This window comes from Acanthochromis polyacanthus, chromosome 7 (assembly GCF_021347895.1).
Source record: "Acanthochromis polyacanthus isolate Apoly-LR-REF ecotype Palm Island chromosome 7, KAUST_Apoly_ChrSc, whole genome shotgun sequence".
NCBI classification, from domain to species: domain Eukaryota; kingdom Metazoa; phylum Chordata; class Actinopteri; family Pomacentridae; genus Acanthochromis; species Acanthochromis polyacanthus.
In genome coordinates, this window is record NC_067119.1 from 20,557,532 (window position 1) to 20,578,312 (window position 20,781).

The following is a 20,781-nucleotide window of genomic DNA, read 5'->3' on the forward strand; positions in this document are numbered from 1 at the left end:
TTAGAAGTGATGACACAGCCCACAATCAGCTGACGGTGGTTTCACAACACTTCCACCCCCCACCCCCAAATGTTTTTTACAAGTTACTAAAGTTACTAAACTCAAGTCATTACTAAAATCCCTATCTGACTACCAAGAAACAACCAAGAAATGATTATGATATTAGCTTTCAGTCACTTGTCGTGTTGCTTTTGTTTCCAAGTAAAGGATTTAAATGTTAGTACTGCAGTATTCTGCTGCATCTCTGGTCTGTGAAAAAGAGAAGTACTAGAAACATTACACATGACTCTGTGTGAGATTTATTAACTGGCTTCAATGTTAAATTCAAAGTTTTCCTTTTCTCTGGCAAATGTATTTTCTTGGCCAGATGTAGGAAGAAAAATAAGTGTTCATATAACCGCAGAGCAATGGTCAAATTGACTTCAATTGAATATTACAATCCCAGCTTTTGATACAGATGATTCTCATAATACACACAAAATGCAACAGCTGTTATGAACATCGAGCTGCTTTCATTCCTGCCTGAATCAGCGCTCTACGGTTGTCCTGCTTCATGGAATCACAATAATGGAGGCAGATGCAATATTCTGTATTTCTACTGAATGTGAGGAAGCAGCAGCAAGTAACAGCTGTAGTAAGAAGAGTCACAGATGGCTGAAGTTACACAGTTTAGAACAGTGTTTCTCAAAGTGTGGGGCGCATCCCCCAGGGAGGGCACAGAGGCATGACAGGGGGGACGTGAGGGTTAGGGGAGGAAAAGGTCTGTCTGTTCATGGTGCACAACAATACTCAAACTGCGCTGTCACAGTAACCATCCCCAATTCATGGAAATTCTGGCTTTTTTAAGAGAGCCAGTTCTTTTGGCTCGGGTCACTAAAAAGAGCTGACGCTTTCGGCTCACAAGCGGCTCCTCAGATGTACTATTTATGGTGAAACAACACAGAGAAGCTTAGAGAATCGCTCATGATAAATCATAGCCTTTTGCTCAATAGCCCTAAACCCTAACCCTATAAAAATATTACTTTCCACCACTGTGGTTAACACAGTTGCTGCCTGTACCAGTTAGAGTGACACAAATACAACTTAATGATCCTCATGACCTGGCCTGATGCAACCACTTGAAAATTTAACTCTCGCAGTCTCTGAAAAAGATCACAAAGCAACAGCAGACAAATTGACACTTTCACTTGCTTGTATTTTTTCTTCCAGCTGCACTGATGGATGGACATTTGTAATGTGCCTGTGCAGGTTATTTGTAGAGCCTGCTAGATATGAGACTTAACCTTGAATACTCTATACTTTGTCTTTTAATTATCGATATAATTGAAATGCATCCAAATTTTACCTTGACCTTAGATGTCCCACTGCCACCCTTCTTTTAACTTTGTTTAGGAGTACCTAGTATGGTCAGTGGGAAAACACCATACATGACCAATTGCACTATGTTGTGTAGGTTTCTCTCATGCCAAACAGCCCTGACCCATCGAGGTTCATGGGGCAACAGTTCAAAGCCACATTTGTCTGGTTCTGCCACCTGAGCTGTGTGGATGGACACATTGTCCTGGAACAAAAGTAATAAGATCTGAGCTTGCCTCTCCTTTTTTCTTTGATTGCTTCAAACATTTGTTTCTTTGTGGACAATAATTAAAGGTTTTATGGAATACAATTATGGGCGAAAATGGGAATTACAGCCTTTGTTTCTTTTTGAAGTACCCATTTAAGTTTGGCACTGAAAGAGACTCCGTCCATCAGAGAATACCATTGCCATGAACAGGTGAATATTCTCTGCAGTATGTGTCAGTGTAACATCTACATGAATGTCAGGGCCCAACGTTTCCTTGCAGAACATTGTTTGGACCATCACTCTGCCACCTCCACTCGCTGTCTCTCCACAGTGCATCCTGCTGCCATCTCACACATGCAACCAACCATCCACATGATTTGAAGGAAAATGTGATTCATCACATTAGGAAACCACTTCCAGTGCTTTATGGTTCAGTAGTGATGTTTGTCTGTTCACTGCAGGCACCATGGGCACTCTGAACAGACGATAGGCTGCCACATACACACCAAGCCGCACTGCACTGAGTGTTTTGACTTGCTCTGCTGGCTGTATAGTGATTTGCCCCACGGGGATAATAAAGATTCCTTGAACCTTGAACCTTCCTATCACAGGCAGCATTCAGGGTTTCACCAATCTGTAACCACAAGGGCCAACCGTCACTCCCCAAAGACATCACTGAACCTTAGGGCACCCATGACCCTGTTGTTGGTTGACTGGTTGAGCTTCCTTAAGCCAGTTTTGGTAAATACAAACTACTGCATACTGGGAACACCCTAGAAGACCTGCTATTCTGGCTCAGATCCCTTCAATCCCAGTGTCCTTGCTTTCAACCCATCAGCTTCAACATCTGAACCGTCCATTTGCTGCCTAACATGCATCATCTCTTGACAAACGCCACTGCAACGAGACCATCAGTGTTAATCACCACCCAGACTCCTACTCTTATGCTGCTATTGCACAACAATGTAAAGGCCCTGCTCACCCATGTTGGCCCCTACGCATGATTGTAATTAATTTAGCTTTAGATTAGATGTCCTGTGTCGGCCTGCGCAGTCTGCTTGATTGATTCTAATGGACTCCCGTGTGAGCTTTACTGCACCACAGATGGGGACGACTTTATTATTCTTATTAGTGGCTGGAGTCAGGTGATCTCATAATTCTCAGCATACTGCTGCCCACGCTTAACCCGAGCAGAGGTCCAATCAGCCGCGATCATTGAAAACTCCTGTGTGGGTGTGCAGGGCCTTTATGGCGAGAGTGAATCAATTTGAAATGCAATTTGTTCACAATGTTTACAGCCAACATCCCCCATTCTCCTGAACATGGTAGCTATATAAAAAGAGAAAACAGTGTGTGCATTTTTATACCATCTCATACTTACTGTGTTTGCCTTTTGTGTTTTCTGTACGGTTTTCTGTTTGTCCAAAAAAAAGTCAAAAACACATGTGGGAGCTACAAAGCTAAACTGATTCAGAGTTGTACTTTTGTTTTCAGCATCACATTGACAGACATAGCAGAACTATGGGACACCACAAGTTTTTGGATTTTTCATTTATTAGTTCTCCATTTGCTGTACTGTAATTTTCCACTACCACAAGATAATTGCAGTTTCACCCTTCTATGAGGTGTGTCAACCTGTTGTAAAAATGAATAGAACTGGCTCCAATTAGATTCACAGTAATTGAATTCCTACGACACACAGAAACTGACTCTCTGAGAAGCTAATGAGGCACCTTTAATTTCAAAACTCGCAAACATGGACAAATAAAACATGATTATCTGTCTTTTGAGTTTCTTAATTTTCTATGATGAACAAGCAATTTCACAGCATGATTGAGAAACTAACTTATGCATGTAAATCCTGAGCCTCATGCTGCAGCTCTTTGGTAAATTAGGAAATATTAAATTGCGTACGGCATGCTTACTTGACCTACTTAGATGCTTTTCAGCAAAATCACTTTCACAGACCTGCTGGTGCCCTGCAGATTAGATTTCCTAATGAAGGCAGAGGTTATAAATAATCAAACACACGCACACAATAATCAGGTGTAGTCTTTCTCTGTGAAATGCACTGCAAGCCTTTTGAGGAAACAAAGATACTTCAAGGTTCAGCTCAGAAGACAGGAAAAAAAACATTTAAGCAGTAAAGAGGTAAAGTAGATCCGGGTGGTTTTAAGCATTTAAGGGATTTAAGCAGTTTTGTAGAAAATATCTGAATTGTGCCGTGCATGTGTTGTTGGTTTAATAAAAGTAATTGTAAAGGTTCAGTGGAGTTCAGATCGATTCATACAGGCATTAAATTCGCATTTATCCTTGATCCATTCTGCATTATAACCTACAGAGAGAAGGAGACTTTTGTCCCTGGCATCTAATCTGAGTGCATAACAGGTTCAAAAGGTGACGCAGCACAAATAAAGAGTCTGTCCTTGATGATGATTTCACAGTGAGAACCTTCATTATCCTCATGGAGCATCCTTGAGAAACTAAACTTGTGCTTTATCATGTTTATTTTTTATCATTTGCAGTATTCCAGCAGTTTGAGCATAAAGTGGGTAAAAGCAGGGCACTTACTGCAATATGTACGGCCTTGTTAATGTTCAGTGTTGCTGGGTTACGATGTACTGGATAATTTTTTGGATTTTAAATAACCCACACGCAAACATTAGGATGCAGAACACAAATCTTTTTTTTTTTTAAATGAATTCCCCCTGAAGTGTTTTCATATCTGTAAATGTGCTTACCAGTATATATCTTGAGGAAATACAAACATACTATCATCACCAAAGCTTATCTACAGGTTATTTTTTCCCTCATTCTTCTCCCCACTTTCCTGTCTCTCTCTCTCACTGCTGTCCTATCAATACAGCTGAAAAGGGCCAAATAAAACATCTTTTAAAAAGAAGAACTCTTTGGTGCATTTGCATTGATTTGAGTGCATTTGCAATTTAAAAAAAAATCTGGACACTTTTAATTATGTGCAATGTTTTGACCTGCTTTTGTCATGTCACTTTTTGTGCAAAATCAACTAGTTTTAAATCACAAATAAAACAAAACACTCTTCAGCTTCTCTCCTTCACCCCATGTTTCTTTCTTTTCAGGCATTTCAAGACTTCCCTGTCTTCCCATAAAGATAACAGTCGCACTAAGAATTTTACATTTTCTGTTTTGTGCTTCTTTGCAGTTCTTGCGATGCAGGAATTTACTGAGTCAAATAAAAAAAAACAATTAGAATTCCTATTTATATTGTCAAATACATGCTTCATGTTTCAAAAACATATTTTCTCGGAACTGTGGTTTGGACATGTTGAGTGGAGGCTTTCAGGCTCTCAGTGATGTTTTAAAGAGAAGCTTTTACTGAGCAATCACTGCCAAACTCGCTGACATTTTGGCAGAAAATCCATTCATGGACAACATGGCAACAAACTGGTGGTGTATATTTCCAGCTGCAGGCCACAACTGGAAACTTGCACAAAATGTAACGACCAAAATGAAAAAGCAACAGCTCTTCTCTCTAGACTCATAACTGCGATATATTTTATTATAGAACCAGGTAATTCACTCTGAGCTTTCTCTAAAAGGTTGCTGAATAGTTTATACAATAATAATCTGGTTTTATGCAGCTCTGCCTGCTGCTGTGTATTCCTTTGACAGAATGTCTCTCTTACTGATTCAAGAGCCAACTAATGAACTTTGCCTTTAAACATTTTGAGGAAATGAAAGAAACCATTTTACCCTTTGACATTATAGCTGTTTCCATGGTGTCTGAGTCGTCATGGTTTTAAATAATCCTAATACTAATCCAGTTACTGTGCACCACCAGTGGACAAAGTGAACTGTATACACTGCACAGACTGCATTTCTCATCTATGGGCTGATTTTATGCTTCAAATTACTTGCCCTCAAGCTTTGCCGTGACAGCATCTAGAGGAACAGCAGCATAGAGCGTCATTTATGAAACTCTCCACTTGTGAATTTCTTACCAATCAGCCACTTCCAAGCTTTCAAATGTGGCACCATGTTGCTGAATCCCTATATTTATTCCTGCAATCAAGACCACTTTCTGCGTCTATTCCTGCAGTTTGTCAGAGGATCAACTGCAGAGCAGTGTCAGGTTCCTCTCATGTCTGCCCTTGTGCCTTTGGAATTATATTTTGCAGTAACTTGAGCGTTATTGCTACATTAGGGTCTTCTGCTTGAAGCCCATTATATAGATTAGAGTATATCAGACCACATAAATCTGCTTACCCAAGATGCACTGCCACAATGCAGACTGGAGTGGAAAACGTTTTTCAATCACAGTATCAGAAATAGATGGTAATGATCTGTGGAACAAAGCGTGGCATTAACCTCAGGAAGGGGTGTTGGAACTTCATACAGCATATCTCAGTTCTGGCAGTTATTATTAGAACCACAATGATTTAGCAGCATTTCTGTGATGTCTGCAGCGACATCAGTGTGGATACTGTCATGCTGCCATGGTGATGAATAAAAAAAAGGTACAACATTAAGCAAATTCTTTTTTAAAGGCTGCTTTGTGGTTTGATTTTGAATTCGTATGATACATATTTGTGTTTTCCCTTGGATCTGGCATGTACTGTATGCTGTATATACTTAGTGTCTTCTAGTATATGATTTGTGTTTTCTGCTAAAACAATTCAAACTGACCACACTCACCAGCTCATATGCAAAATAGATATTAGTCACACTAGAGTTCCAATTCTCAGTAAAATTTTGCATGTTAAACATGTTAGTCATCTCTACACTTTGCTGAAACTCCCTCTTAACATAAAGAGCTTATATGCTGATATCCTCAAGTATGTATATTGCCTGAAAATGTTGAAGAAAAAGTTTTTTTTTTAATATTTTGGGTGGTTTAGATTTCATATTGCAGCTAAATGCATCACAGAGAATATATATATCTATAGATATATAGATATATATACATACACTCAACAAAAATATAAACGCAACACTATTGTTTTTGCTCCCATTTTTTAAGAGATGAACTCAAAGATCTAAAACTTTTTCCACATACACAATATCACCATTTCTCTTAGTCACAAATCTGTCTAAATCTGTGATAGTGAGCACTAACACCTGTGCACTAATCATGGTGTCTAATCAGCATCTTGATATGGCACACCTGTGAGGTGGGATGGATTATCTCAGCAAAGGAGAAGTGCTCACTATCACAGATTTAGACAGATTTGTGAACAATATTTGAGAGAAATGGTGATGTTGTGTATGTGGAAAAAGTTTTAAATCTTTGAGTTCATCTCATGAAAACTGGGAGCAAAAACAAAAGTGTTGTGTTCATATTTTTGTTGAGTGTGTGTGTGTATATATATATATATATATATATATAAATACAGAGGCGCCATTACGAGGAGCAGGAGCTGTCATTGGAGATTACTGATCACATCTGGATACAACTGCAAGTTTGGGGAAGTCATAGAGCAGACCTTCACCCAGATTCACTGCCTGGCTTTTCTGAACGAACTGGGGGACTGTTTTCTGGCTCTTAATGACCTTGGTTTGCTGCACTGTAACTCCAGCTGAGGGGCAGAGAAGGACAATGAACTCTGGATGGATACTGAAGACTGTCAATTTCACAAATGTGCGAATGAGACAGAGTTTCAGAGGTCCCTGCTGATTAAATTCTCACCTTCTGATGCATCCAGGGCGGAGCTGATGCGGTACAACACAACATATCAACATTCTTGGGTTGCACAAAAACTCCTTTCTCGTGTATATATGTATGTATATATATATATATATATATATATATATATATATATATATATATATATATATATATATATATATATATATATATATATATTGTTGCACTTATTTCTGACTGACTTCCCATGTGGCTAATTAGCGCCTGTCACGATCACAGCTGCAAGTTAAGCAGATCAGAGATCAGTGAGTCACCACATTAGACTTCACTACTGCCGGCACAAGCACTGATTTCTTCCCTGTATGACATGATTGTCATTGACAGTAGTTTTTAAAATAGGACAGTAGTTTCATGTTTTGAGAAAGTCAGGTCGACCGCCCATCTAAAGTTTTAGCAACTCTTACGCCTTGTTGCTTACGATGGAGATATAGTTGTCGACAGTAGAGTTATTTTAGGCCACGCTGGTGTTGTAGCTCGAGGGATGATGTCTGTCTGTTGATTCGTCCCTTTAGTCCAGAATGAAATATGTCAGCGGCTACTGGATGGATTGTCGTGTAACTTTGTGATGACAGTAATGGATCCCAGAGGATTGACTTGGCTGAAATGTTTTTCTTGTGCACCACCAACTGGCTGACGTCTGCATTTGTTACTGAAGGGTCTGGATGGACAGAAAATTTAGAAAGCATACTGATGATCTACAGAAGTTGAACCCTTGACCTACAGTCTAGCGCCCCCATATGGTCAAAATTTACTTTGGTTTATGACCTGCAAAATTGATATTTTGCTCAGCCTCAGTTGAAATTTGTGTTAATTGCAAACTAGTTCTTGTGAATGTTATCTTGCTAACCTAATAGGGTGACCATGGTAAACACAGGCCAATTCATGCTTTTTATAACTGTGCCTGTAAGGGTATTTATGAATTTCAACTCAAGGATCTGCAAGGGCCCCTCTGCAAATTTCCACTTGCAGCCCAAAATTGCCACTGTCTGCCCTGCAAGCACGCCGACTGCACATACACCAGGAAAACAAATAGTGTTTAAAAGATGCACTACAGAAGAGAGACTATATGAACAGATTCTCCACCATCTACACTTTTACAATAGTTGTGACTGAAGTCGTCGCTGCTGGACTTTGGTGAAGCTTTGATTTCTACATGATTGTCATTACTGGAGCCCAAAGACAGAAGAAAGTCCTAATTTCTCCAGAACTCTTGTGCTATGTCTACCCACTGTACTCAACACATCAGGAATATTTACATTGACTCACATTGAATCTCATCTGTAACTGGTTGTTACATCTTGTAAAAAAGTGCAAAGGAACACTCAGTCTTTCAGAAACATCCACAGAGTCCTAGTATGAAGCGGCCTCGATGTGCTTGCACACTCGCATTAGCATTTACAGTCTACTTCACAGTCTTAGCTCGTGCTATACTTAAAAGCCAATGCATCAATTACCTATATATGACTGTAGTTAAATTTTAGTTTCTTTATCCTTCGGATTGTCCTTCAAGCATGAACTAATATCATTTAATCCATCAATAAGACTTTAGAGCACTTTTCCTACAGACAGAATGTCTTTACTATGTACAAAACAGAACAAATACCAACTTATCTCTCCATTAATATTATTATAAATAAAGGATTCAACTGAGACAATGCTATCATGGCTAACCACCGTGAGGAAAAACCACAGTCGAGATAAGTTAAAATACAGAATAGCAAATAATACAATTAAAATTTAAGTCATAAAAAGAGCCTTAAAGACACAAATCATTTAGACAAATAAGAAAACAAAATCCACTTTAAAAAATAAATGTTGAAATGATTGCATGTGTATTTTTTATAGTGTAAGTGTCGAATATTATTTGTTGCTTTGTGCAGAACTTTTTGTTGCATTATGCACATGAATTGTCTGAAAGTGAAAACAAAAAGTCCTCAAAAAGCCAGTTAAGCACTTTTTAGTGTCCTACACGCCTGAAAAAGCTGTACTTTTGTCTTTTTTTCTATTTAAAGCAATGAGGTAAATCCAGGTGAATCGTGTGATACTTTACTGAGTTCAGTTTTACGCTGTGTCTCTACAACAGTCATCAATGAAGAAATGATATAGCACATTTTGAGAAAATTGAGTTCAGGAAAGAGGCTTCGCCTGTGCTTTTGTCTGTGATTTGTAAAGGTAGGATAGACGTTGCTCTCAGGAGGATTAGAGTTGAGTGTGTGCCAGCTGTAATAGGCACAGATGGACCAACATTGCTCAATGCTAAGTCTGTACTTTAACAGGCATTTATCCATTCAGACCACAGAGGGAGGAGGAGGGTGCAGAGATGCATCTGTCTCTCTTTCAGACCAGAGACAGAAGTATGTCAGTATGGCACACAAATTATTATCTCACAATATTACGAAACACTGGAAAGGACCAGTGTGTAACTTTTTCGATGATTTGTTGTCTCTGACTTGTGTTTTTAAAGGACAATGCACCTTTGGAGCAGAGTTGATAAAACATGACGGGCCAGTCTGTATCGGTGAGCAAAGTGAATTCAAAGACAAATACAGCTTTAGGGAAAGTAAAGTGCAAAATGCAGATGTTTAAGCAAGGGATGGAACAAAGCGGGAATAGTACTATTCAGATAAAAATAACACTTATCCAGATGCAAAATCTTTCTTGCATTTATGTTACATCTGTTTACTAATCCGATGTTGTATTCAGTGATAATGGAACATTTATAGATATAGATATATATATGTTGATGTTCGCTTGTGTTTGTTGCTGTTGCTTTATTAGGAAAACAGTGAATAAATTACAAAGCTGCAAGACTTTTCCTTTAGCCTGCAAATATGAAAAATGTTTTTTTATTGTATTAACACCCCCTGTGCCCCATCATAAAGAGAATTTTTGTTCTGTAATTTTTCCCAATACATGTTACTTGGTAATATATCAAAAGCAGGCACTGCTCAGAGAGCTACTGTAAATGTCCTTATGCCTGTATATTTTGTCTTTTATTGAACACACTACATGGAAACATTTGTTGGAAAACTAGCTTGCATAATAAAAATTACAATCAGAGGAATGTGCAAAAATATCATAAATTATGCAGCCATGTTAATCCAAAGCTGCTTTTAACCTCTTAAACCCTGTTAGTGATCACACAGATCCTATGGTGATGAAAAAGTCAATTAGCAACTTTAATCCTCAGTGACCCATGGCTCATGATCATGGGATTTCCGCCTGTAATCACAGAGTCACAACATTTAATAGTATTTTTAAACAGAATATATATAAGTCAGATAATAATCTGCGATATCAAGTTAATCTGTGCAACTCTGATTAAAAATAATCATCCAGAAAAAGTTCTAACAAAAATTAGAGAAACTTCAACTGGCAGCTGGGTTCAAATCTGTGGTTCAATGAAGCGTACAGATAATGAAGCTCTGGCACCAATACTCTGGCATGCAGGACTTGCAAATGTGAAGCTGGAGGGACAGGATGGAAAGGCAAATGCCTCTGGCTGTTTGCTTTTGTTTAATATGGTGAAATCGGCCTCCAGATGGGATCTCTGTATGATTACCATATGGGCCCACAATGATTTATCAAATGTTGCTGGAGGTTTCTCCTGCAGATAAACCACCTGCCAGCAACATACACCCACCACTAAGTCATTGGAAGGACGTGAGAGATTTTTATACAATATTCTTATCTTCATTTCTTTCATATGTTAAAATGTATGCAAAGAGAAAAAACAACCTTAGCTTGAACAGGCTGTACAGACATACTAAGAGGGATGCTAATGTCAGCATGCAAACAGCGATGCTAACATGCTAATCCTACGAGCTTTAGTGGAAGCCAACCAGACATCTTTAAGTTTACAGAAGATCTAAGGACTTTTTCAGTTTTAAGTGACAGTTTCTACCCAAACGTGCATGACTCAAGTGTTAATGATTGCAAAACTGCCAGGTGAATTGTGACTTAAGGTGTTAATGGGGGTGAAACTTTCCATATATGCTTCCTATACTCCTCTCTCAAATCATCTGTCTTCTCTGTCCGCAATGTGAACATTTCTGTCCTCAACGGGAATGTCCTTTATCAAATAGATAAGTCTTGTCTGGATGAGCTGGCTCTTCTGTGTTACTATTAAACGAGAATAGTCATTTATAAACAGAGGAGGGGTCTATGATATGATGATATCATAGTACAAAAACAGATAGTTTTATCAATTGATGGCTTAAAATGTCTTTTTTATGGTTTCCTTTGATTGAAAATCTTTGAAGTAAGTCTGGGGGACCTAAAAGGGACCGGATTCAGAGAATCACCCACCAATGATCAGGGACTCATAAAGCAATCCTGAGACCTCTACCTAGACAGTCTTATCACCATTAACATTTTGACCAGGCAGTTTCACAATCACTCACACCTCCAACTATGTGGGTCTTGGGTCATTAAGAGGCCATTAGCCATGTGAGTTAGTGGTGACAGAATATATCTGAGACTCCTCATCATTCAGTACCTGAAGACGTTGCTTAGATAAGAGGTGATATGTCCTCAAGAACTAAAGAGAGAAATCCAGTTTGTTTTTTCTGAAGCTCTTTCATCATGATCTGGGTGACATTTACCATTTTCACAATCTTTGTTTAAAGCTATTAGCAGGCCTGCCAACACTCACGCTTTGGCCGTGAGACATGCAACTCAGTCCCTTCACACGCTCTCACGCCACACTCCAAATATCACACGGGCAAAAAGCAAACAAAAAAAGTTCCACTTTGCTGTTATGGGAATATGTAACCTTTGGGAAAATCCAGTTCGTGTTTTTACTCCAGAAAACGCCAGGTTTGTGAAAATCCGGTTCGCGTTTTCCGTTCTACACTCCCCAGTCATTATGCAGCTGTCAGGCTCAAGTACCCCTGACTGCAGCCCGCAGATCGGGGCGTGCCTCAACGTGGGCGGAGTTAAACGTTGAGCTCCGCCCGCATAGCGCAGTTGAACTGTCGAAGAAGAAGAAGATTGTATTAGAGAAGAAGAAGAAGAAGTTTCCAAAATGGAGGTAAGCATGTTTATCTTTTGTTTAAATGTGCTGTTTTAACGTGCTTTAACGTTGCTGTTTTGCTATTTTGTGACAGGAACAAGTGAAGGAAGTGATATTATTTTATCTCCAGTTGCATCATCTCCTTGCATTAGTTTTAGACTTACGTCAGACTTACTTATTTTGTCGCGATGTCATGATTTTGTCACGTGCTAAGTCGCAAGCCCATTAGAAAAGTGACGTTTAACAAAACATGAAAACGATGCCATTCCTTTTAGAATTAGACTAATTCAAAATATTCAGAGTAATCTACTGTAATTGGAGGAGAAGCTAGAGGCGTAGAGGTTTGCCCTGGAAAGGAGAGGAATGAAAGTTAGCCGCAGCAAGACGGAGTATCTGTGTGTGAATGAGAGGGACCCAAGTGGAAGAGTGAGGTTACAGCGAGAAGAGATCAAGAAGGTGGAGGATTAAGCTTCAGTGTACCGCCGGCGGTACACCTACTAATTTGCATAGGAATTTCAAGAATGTCCGACGGGTGCAAACGCGATTATACAAACACTATACACCGATGGGAAGCTTAGATTCTCATGAATCCGCCGGTATAAACCACTTTCAGATGCGATTACCACAGCGGGTGAGAAAAACACATTTGTCCGACAAAAACAAATATTCATCCATCCGTTCTCTATACACGGCTTCAACGCACACAGCGCGACTCACATTTCCGGGTTTATTATTACACACAAAAAAAAGATTCCACAAAAAACGGCCATAATCCAACCTTTTACATCCAGATGACACAAGCCAGTAAACTATTTTATCCAAAACATGTCCTGAAGTCGGTATAAAATCCCCGAATCGGTCGTTTTCAAGGAAATGCACCTCCCGATGCACGTCCAATATTCCCCGTATTTTTCGTAATTTTTTTATTTAAAAATAGAATATTAGCGATTTTTTTGTACTGAAAACGGCTGGAAATGACTGAAGCTTAAAGGGTTAAGTACTTAGGGTCAACAGTCCAGAGCAATGGAGAGTGTGGAAAAGAGGTGAAGAAGCGTGTACAGGCAGGCTGGAACGGCTGGAGAAAAGTGTCAGGTGTGATGTGTGATAGAAGAGTTTCAGCTAAAATGAAAGGAAAGGTTTACAAAACTATTAATTCAAATGGATTGGATAGTGTAGTTCAATTATCTATCTCTGTTACAGAGAATAGAGCACGTGTTTGCTGCAAACAGCCATGTCATTGCCACATGGTTTCCACCATCATCCACAAACCCCATGGATCACCTGCTGGTAATTTGTTAAAAAGTTTTGCTTTTGTAGTGGAGTTTGAGCATTTCATATTCAGTTATTGATATCTTTTTACAGGACAATGCAGCCAGTCTCCAGTGGGTTCAGCTTCCAGTATTTGTACCTGGACACTGGATACTCTGTAAATACATTTATATCTTCCTCTATTATGACCTTACACAACAAAGTTGCTCATTGCTGATTTAAATTTTTTTGGTATATTAAATGCATGGGAGCTTTGTTAGTATTTCTGTAACATTCCATAACTTTATGTGTGTGGTTATATTTGAACACATTTAACAGATACTGAGGCCACAGGCTAGAGAGATTTTCTTTCTAGATCCCCTCTGTGGCAGCGGCTGGAGAGATGAGAGTAGAGTCCATCTATTCAGGTTTTTAGGACACCTTCCAAGATCCTTCCTGGACAGTGGTAGTTCTGTTTTAAACCACTTGTCCTTTGTTTGTTTAATAAATGCTTCTGTTTTTATTTGAATGCATTAAGATGTTCCAAACAAACAAAAACAAACAACAAAAGTGAGTGTTTGCGAGGGATAGAAGTAATTGTTACATTATTCTTATTTATTTTTACATTATTCTACGGAGATGGAAACAGAACCATATGTTTTGTTTGTTTAAGCCCATTACAAAAACGTTTGATTTGAAGTTCCAGCCTCTTCCAACTTTGTTCCAAGTGTTGCTTTAAAATGATTTATTAGGGTCCGAGCACCGAGGGTGCGAAGGACAGGCGGTGCCAGGGCACCGACTGTCCAAGGCACCAGCGGTGCCAAGGACCCTATTGAAACCCTAGGGTTTATTATTATTAGGGTCCGAGCACCGAGGGTGCGAAGGACAGGCGGTGCCAGGGCACCGACTGTCCAAGGCACCAGCGGTGCCAAGGACCCTATTGAAACCCTAGGGTTTATTATTATTATTATTATTATTATTATTATTTTTTTTTCTCCCGTAAAGTAAATTGGCTTTTTGGCGGCCTTATCATACTCCAAAACGCGTGAAATTTGGCATGCACATCAGGACTGGCGAAAAATTTGATATTTTATGGGAGTTGCGCATGTGCGTGGCAAAATGGCTCTATAGCGCCACCTGCAAAGTTGAAAAAGTAGTCATTAGGCCAACTGCCACAATGTTTCATGTACAGCTACAATATTTGGTGGGCATATGCAGAACATCTGGACACACCAAAAAGTCAATTACAGCCACGCCCTAAACCCAACAGGAAGTCGGCCACCTTCAATTTGCTGTAAATTTTTCAAACTTAATCGCTCCTCGGGAAATGACTTGCCTTTTTGGCGGCCTTATCATGAACCAAAACGCGTGAAATTTGGCGTGCACATCAGGACTGGCGAAAAATTTGATATTTTATGGGAGTTGCGCATATGTGTGAAAAAATGGCTCTATAGCGCCACCTGCAAAATTGAAACAGTGGTCATTAGGCCAACTTCCACAATGTTTTATTTACAGCTACAATATTTGGTGGGCATATGCACCACATCAGGACACACCAAAAAGTCAATCACAGCCACACCCTAAACTCAACAGGAAGTCGGCCATCTTGAATTTGCTGTACATTTGTCAAAATTTATAGCTCCTAGTGGATAAGTCTGAGAGAACTGAAATTTGGCCAGTACATGCACCAGACCTTTCTGATGAAAAGTTATCAAAAACTCAACCAGAAGCCAAAAGGTGTGGCCATGGCGGAGCCTCAAACAACTGATCCTTCGCCATGAAACAGGAAGTGGTGTCTAATTCTTCTCAACATGCTCCAATCTGCCTGAAACTTTACATGTATGATGACAGTCCTGTCCTGATGTCATCCACATAGGGATATTCATTGACAGTCATAGCGCCACCTTGTGGTTTCAGGAAATAGACATCTTTTACACTTTCATGCCCTATTGTTACCCGGTTGATCATATTCACTTCAAATGCAGTGACAACAGCCTAAACACATTGATGATGCATCCCAGTGAAAATGGTGACTTGTCATCAAAGGGCGTGTCTGTGGCGGCCAAACCAATTTCGATGTTTCGCCATGAAAATTTAACGATTCATATCTCAGCTGAACAACATCCTATCTGCCTCAGACTTCACATGCTGGATACCAGGTCCAGTCTGAACACATCCACACTCATAAATTTTGAAAAAGTCATAGCGCCACCTGTTGGTAATAGTAAGTTTAAGGCCTTATATTTTCAGGTACAATGGCCCCAAACTTGGTGATATCATGCTGGAAATTGGTCAGTCGAGTCTTCACCTCTTGACAATCACACACTGTGAAGGGTGTGACATTTCATGTAACGCTGTTGCCGTAGCAACCAAATATCGCCATGAAAAACAAAGCCCTTTCTGACAGGTTAGGAATACTCCAATGCTCACAAAAATTACCACACACATCACCATTGACCCAAGGAACAACACTGTATGCATCTCGGCACTGCACATGCTATAGCGCCCCCTACAGTATTTTTAACAAACAGCCCCCCAGCACGTTTCACCTACATCCATGAAATTTGGGAGGCTTATAGAGCACATCAGGACGCACAAAAAAGCCTCTTGGAGCCATGTCCTAAACCCAACAGGAAGTCGGCCATCTTGGATTAATTGTGAGATTTTTGATGATTTTTCTCATTTTTGAGAGTTAATACCTCCTAGGGGATAATTCCAGGAGACCTGAAATTTTGTCAGTCCACACAGCAGGACTTGGTTTGGAAAAGTTATCAAAAGTTTAACCAGAAGCCAAATGGCGTGGCCATGGCGACCATCAGCGTTTTGATGCTTCGCCATGAAACATCAACTGCTGTATAACTCTCCTCTGCATGCTCCAATCTGCCTCAAACTTTCCATGTGTGATCACAATCCAATCCTGATCACATCTACAGGCCAACAGACACTCTCAGTCGCAGCGCCACCTGATGGAGGGACAGTAAATGCTGTATAACTGGCCTCTACATGATCAAATCAGCCTGAAACTTTTCATGAGTGATCAGAGTCCAACCCTCATCACATCCACTGTGTGAAATACACTCTGAGTTACAGCGCCACCTGGTGGATAGACAGGAAATGCTCTATAACTGCTCTGAACATGCTACAGTCTGGCTGAAATTTTAAATGTATGATTGGACTCTGGTCCAGATGCGATTCAGAGGCCGACATACACTCTCAGTCACAGCGCTACCTGGTGGACGTGCGTGGATTCACGACCAGCGTGGATGCGAGGACCCGTCCATCGCTGCTTGCAGCTTTAATTATTATTATTATTATTATTATTTTTTTTCTCCCGTAAAGTAAATTGGCTTTTTGGCGGCCTTATCATACTCCAAAACGCGTGAAATTTGGCATGCACATCAGGACTGGCGAAAAATTTGATATTTTATGGGAGTTGCGCATGTGCGTGGCAAAATGGCTCTATAGCGCCACCTGCAAAGTTGAAAAAGTAGTCATTAGGCCAACTGCCACAATGTTTCATGTACAGCTACAATATTTGGTGGGCATATGCAGAACATCTGGACACACCAAAAAGTCAATTACAGCCACGCCCTAAACCCAACAGGAAGTCGGCCACCTTCAATTTGCTGTAAATTTTTCAAACTTAATCGCTCCTCGGGAAATGACTTGCCTTTTTGGCGGCCTTATCATGAACCAAAACGCGTGAAATTTGGCGTGCACATCAGGACTGGCGAAAAATTTGATATTTTATGGGAGTTGCGCATATGTGTGAAAAAATGGCTCTATAGCGCCACCTGCAAAATTGAAACAGTGGTCATTAGGCCAACTTCCACAATGTTTTATTTACAGCTACAATATTTGGTGGGCATATGCACCACATCAGGACACACCAAAAAGTCAATCACAGCCACACCCTAAACCCAACAGGAAGTCGGCCATCTTGAATTTGCTGTACATTTGTCAAAATTTATAGCTCCTAGTGGATAAGTCTGAGAGAACTGAAATTTGGCCAGTACATGCACCAGACCTTTCTGATGAAAAGTTATCAAAAACTCAACCAGAAGCCAAAAGGTGTGGCCATGGCGGAGCCTCAAACAACTGATCCTTCGCCATGAAACAGGAAGTGGTGTCTAATTCTTCTCAACATGCTCCAATCTGCCTGAAACTTTACATGTATGATGACAGTCCTGTCCTGATGTCATCCACATAGGGATATTCATTGACAGTCATAGCGCCACCTTGTGGTTTCAGGAAATAGACATCTTTTACACTTTCATGCCCTATTGTTACCCGGTTGATCATATTCACTTCAAATGCAGTGACAACAGCCTAAACACATTGATGATGCATCCCAGTGAAAATGGTGACTTGTCATCAAAGGGCGTGTCTGTGGCGGCCAAACCAATTTCGATGTTTCGCCATGAAAATTTAACGATTCATATCTCAGCTGAACAACATCCTATCTGCCTCAGACTTCACATGCTGGATACCAGGTCCAGTCTGAACACATCCACACTCATAAATTCTGAAAAAGTCATAGCGCCACCTGTTGGTAATAGTAAGTTTAAGGCCTTATATTTTCAGGTACAATGGCCCCAAACTTGGTGATATCATGCTGGAAATTGGTCAGTCGAGTCTTCACCTCTTGACAATCACACACTGTGAAGGGTGTGACATTTCATGTAACGCTGTTGCCGTAGCAACCAAATATCGCCATGAAAAACAAAGCCCTTTCTGACAGGTTAGGAATACTCCAATGCTCACAAAAATTACCACACACATCACCATTGACCCAAGGAACAACACTGTATGCATCTCGGCACTGCACATGCTATAGCGCCCCCTACAGTATTTTTAACAAACAGCCCCCCCAGCACGTTTCACCTACATCCATGAAATTTGGGAGGCTTATAGAGCACATCAGGACGCACAAAAAAGCCTCTTGGAGCCATGTCCTAAACCCAACAGGAAGTCGGCCATCTTGGATTAATTGTGAGATTTTTGATGATTTTTCTCATTTTTGAGAGTTAATACCTCCTAGGGGATAATTCCAGGAGACCTGAAATTTGGCCAGTACATGCACCAGACCTTTCTGATGAAAAGTTATCAAAAGTTTAACCAGAAGCCAAATGGCGTGGCCATGGCGACCATCAGCGTTTTGATGCTTCGCCATGAAACATCAACTGCTGTATAACTCTCCTCTGCATGCTCCAATCTGCCTCAAATTTTCCATGTGTGATCACAATCCAATCCTGATCACATCTACAGGCCAACAGACACTCTCAGTCGCAGCGCCACCTGTTGGAGGGACAGTAAATGCTGTATAACTGGCCTCTACATGATCAAATCAGCCTGAAACTTTTCATGAGTGATCAGAGTCCAACCCTCATCACATCCACTGTGTGAAATACACTCTGAGTTACAGCGCCACCTGGTGGATGGACAGGAAATGCTCTATAACTGCTCTGAACATGCTGCAGTCTGGCTGAAATTTTAAATGTATGATTGGACTCTGGTCCAGATGCGATTCAGAGGCCGACATACACTCTCAGTCACAGCGCCACCTGGTGGACGTGCGTGGATTCACGACCAGCGTGGATGCGAGGACCCGTCCATCGCTGCTTGCAGCTTTAATTGTACTTACTCTTTGAGCAGGCACATTGCTCACAGCCTATCTCCTGGCCCTTGGAGGCAGCTTGGTGTGAATGATGTTCAGGTGAGACATTACTGCTTTGCATTTGCTAACATTTGCTATTTCCTTGCCATTCTTTTATTAAAACACTGCAAAGATACTCCACCAACTGTGGCGTGTTTGTTTTGATGGTAAGAACTACTCAGTATGTTATATCGATGACATCTATAAAATGTTTTTTCTGCATTTAAAACACACTCTTTGTATTGAAAAACTGTATCCTGACAGAATATGCATGATATTATATTAACCAGTATTTCTGTACATTGTAATGGGGGCCAGTTGTGATTTCAGTGAGGTTTTGTGCAAATTGTGACACGTTATGCTTGACTGTAGCGATGAAGGTATTATTTTTGGAAACATATTTTAATCTTCTGCATTTCCTTCTTCACAGGAAAACATGCTGCAGATTAGAAGATGGTGGTGTCTTGTTCTCCTGCAGAACTTCCCCATGCTGTAAGCGCCCTCAGTATCACACTTTTAAATCAGATTCTTTTAAATCACGTTTTACTGCATTCACTGTCATCTGACCTGCATGAATGTTTTCATTGTGAATGTGTGTTGTCATTAAATCACCAAGATCTGAAGAAGAGAGATTGCAGCAAAGAAAAAGGCAACAAGAGAAGAAAAAAACTACAGGTGAGAGGTCATGTGATAAATTGGTATATAGTGAAACTATTGCTCGAAGACTGATCCCCGCCACTTATTTCAGGATGTGGCTGAAGTCCCCCTGAAAAAGTTTAGGCTTTGGGAATCTGCCCCTGAAGCATCAGGTATTGTTCCAGCCAGCATTGTCTCACACATATCCATCGAGGTTGTTGAGGTTCGATGTCACAGAGCAGTCATTATTTCTCTGTGTACTTAAAATCAACCACTTAAATCTTGCATTGTCATTGTGCCTGTAGACACCACAATCTGTTTCCTTTCTAGATGAGGCTGAGAACAGGACTGGGAACAGGAAACGGGGTATATTGCCTGAGATGGGTAGTCTCATTTCAGTTTTTTCTGCTATCTCCGAGCCTTTACTTAAATAACTGTTTTCTTTATTTTTGTTTAGGAGAATCCTTTGGTCAGGGATGCAATGGCGGCAGCCCGGTGGTGTGGGACCAGAACTTTCGAGGGAAAAATTTTCCTTCCCCAAGTTGTTACCATGGCCAAGGAGCAACGCGTGAGGGCAGTGGAACTCCTTTATGTCTGTGATGACCAGGAAGAAGAGGAGACCGCTGATCTCAGAGAACCGTTCCTTTTTCTTTTTAGTCTGCAGGAAGACTATGAGACATTCTGTCAAGAAATCGTTGACAGGAGAAACATGAAGGTGTTTTGTGCTTTTGACAGAAAAGAATAAAGTTGTGTTCAACGGTGCTGAAGCTTAATTCATTACATCTGACCCCTACAAATGTACATGGTTCGTGAGTTGTACAGACTCTGATATATTATGTCTGGCATAATCATATACAGAAAGTCTCTATACAGAGATCAGAGATGATGTTTTTGTTTCAGTTGTAGAATGTAGAATGAAGGCCAAGCTAAGAGCCCTCTTTGATTTGAGGAAAGACATGTAACATTGACTGTCAGTTCAG

At 40.3% G+C, this 20,781-nt stretch overlaps 1 long non-coding RNA gene across 4 annotated transcripts; it reads left to right on the forward strand.

Moving 5' to 3' along the window:
- Positions 1 to 12,152: 12,152 nt before the first annotated feature.
- On the forward strand, positions 12,153 to 20,563 carry LOC127534897 (uncharacterized). Of its 4 annotated transcripts, XR_007943446.1 has the most exons (8): positions 12,154 to 12,279; positions 13,462 to 13,687; positions 19,165 to 19,225; positions 19,596 to 19,657; positions 19,782 to 19,840; positions 19,914 to 19,974; positions 20,132 to 20,167; positions 20,259 to 20,563. It is a non-coding gene; the product is annotated as an uncharacterized LOC127534897 (long non-coding RNA). The 4 variants fall into 4 exon arrangements; XR_007943448.1 differs by having other exon boundaries at positions 12,153 to 12,279; positions 19,914 to 20,167; XR_007943447.1 differs by lacking the exon at positions 20,259 to 20,563 and having other exon boundaries at positions 12,157 to 12,279; positions 13,462 to 13,548; positions 13,624 to 13,687; positions 19,914 to 20,251.
- The last annotated feature ends 218 nt before the right edge of the window (positions 20,564 to 20,781 follow it).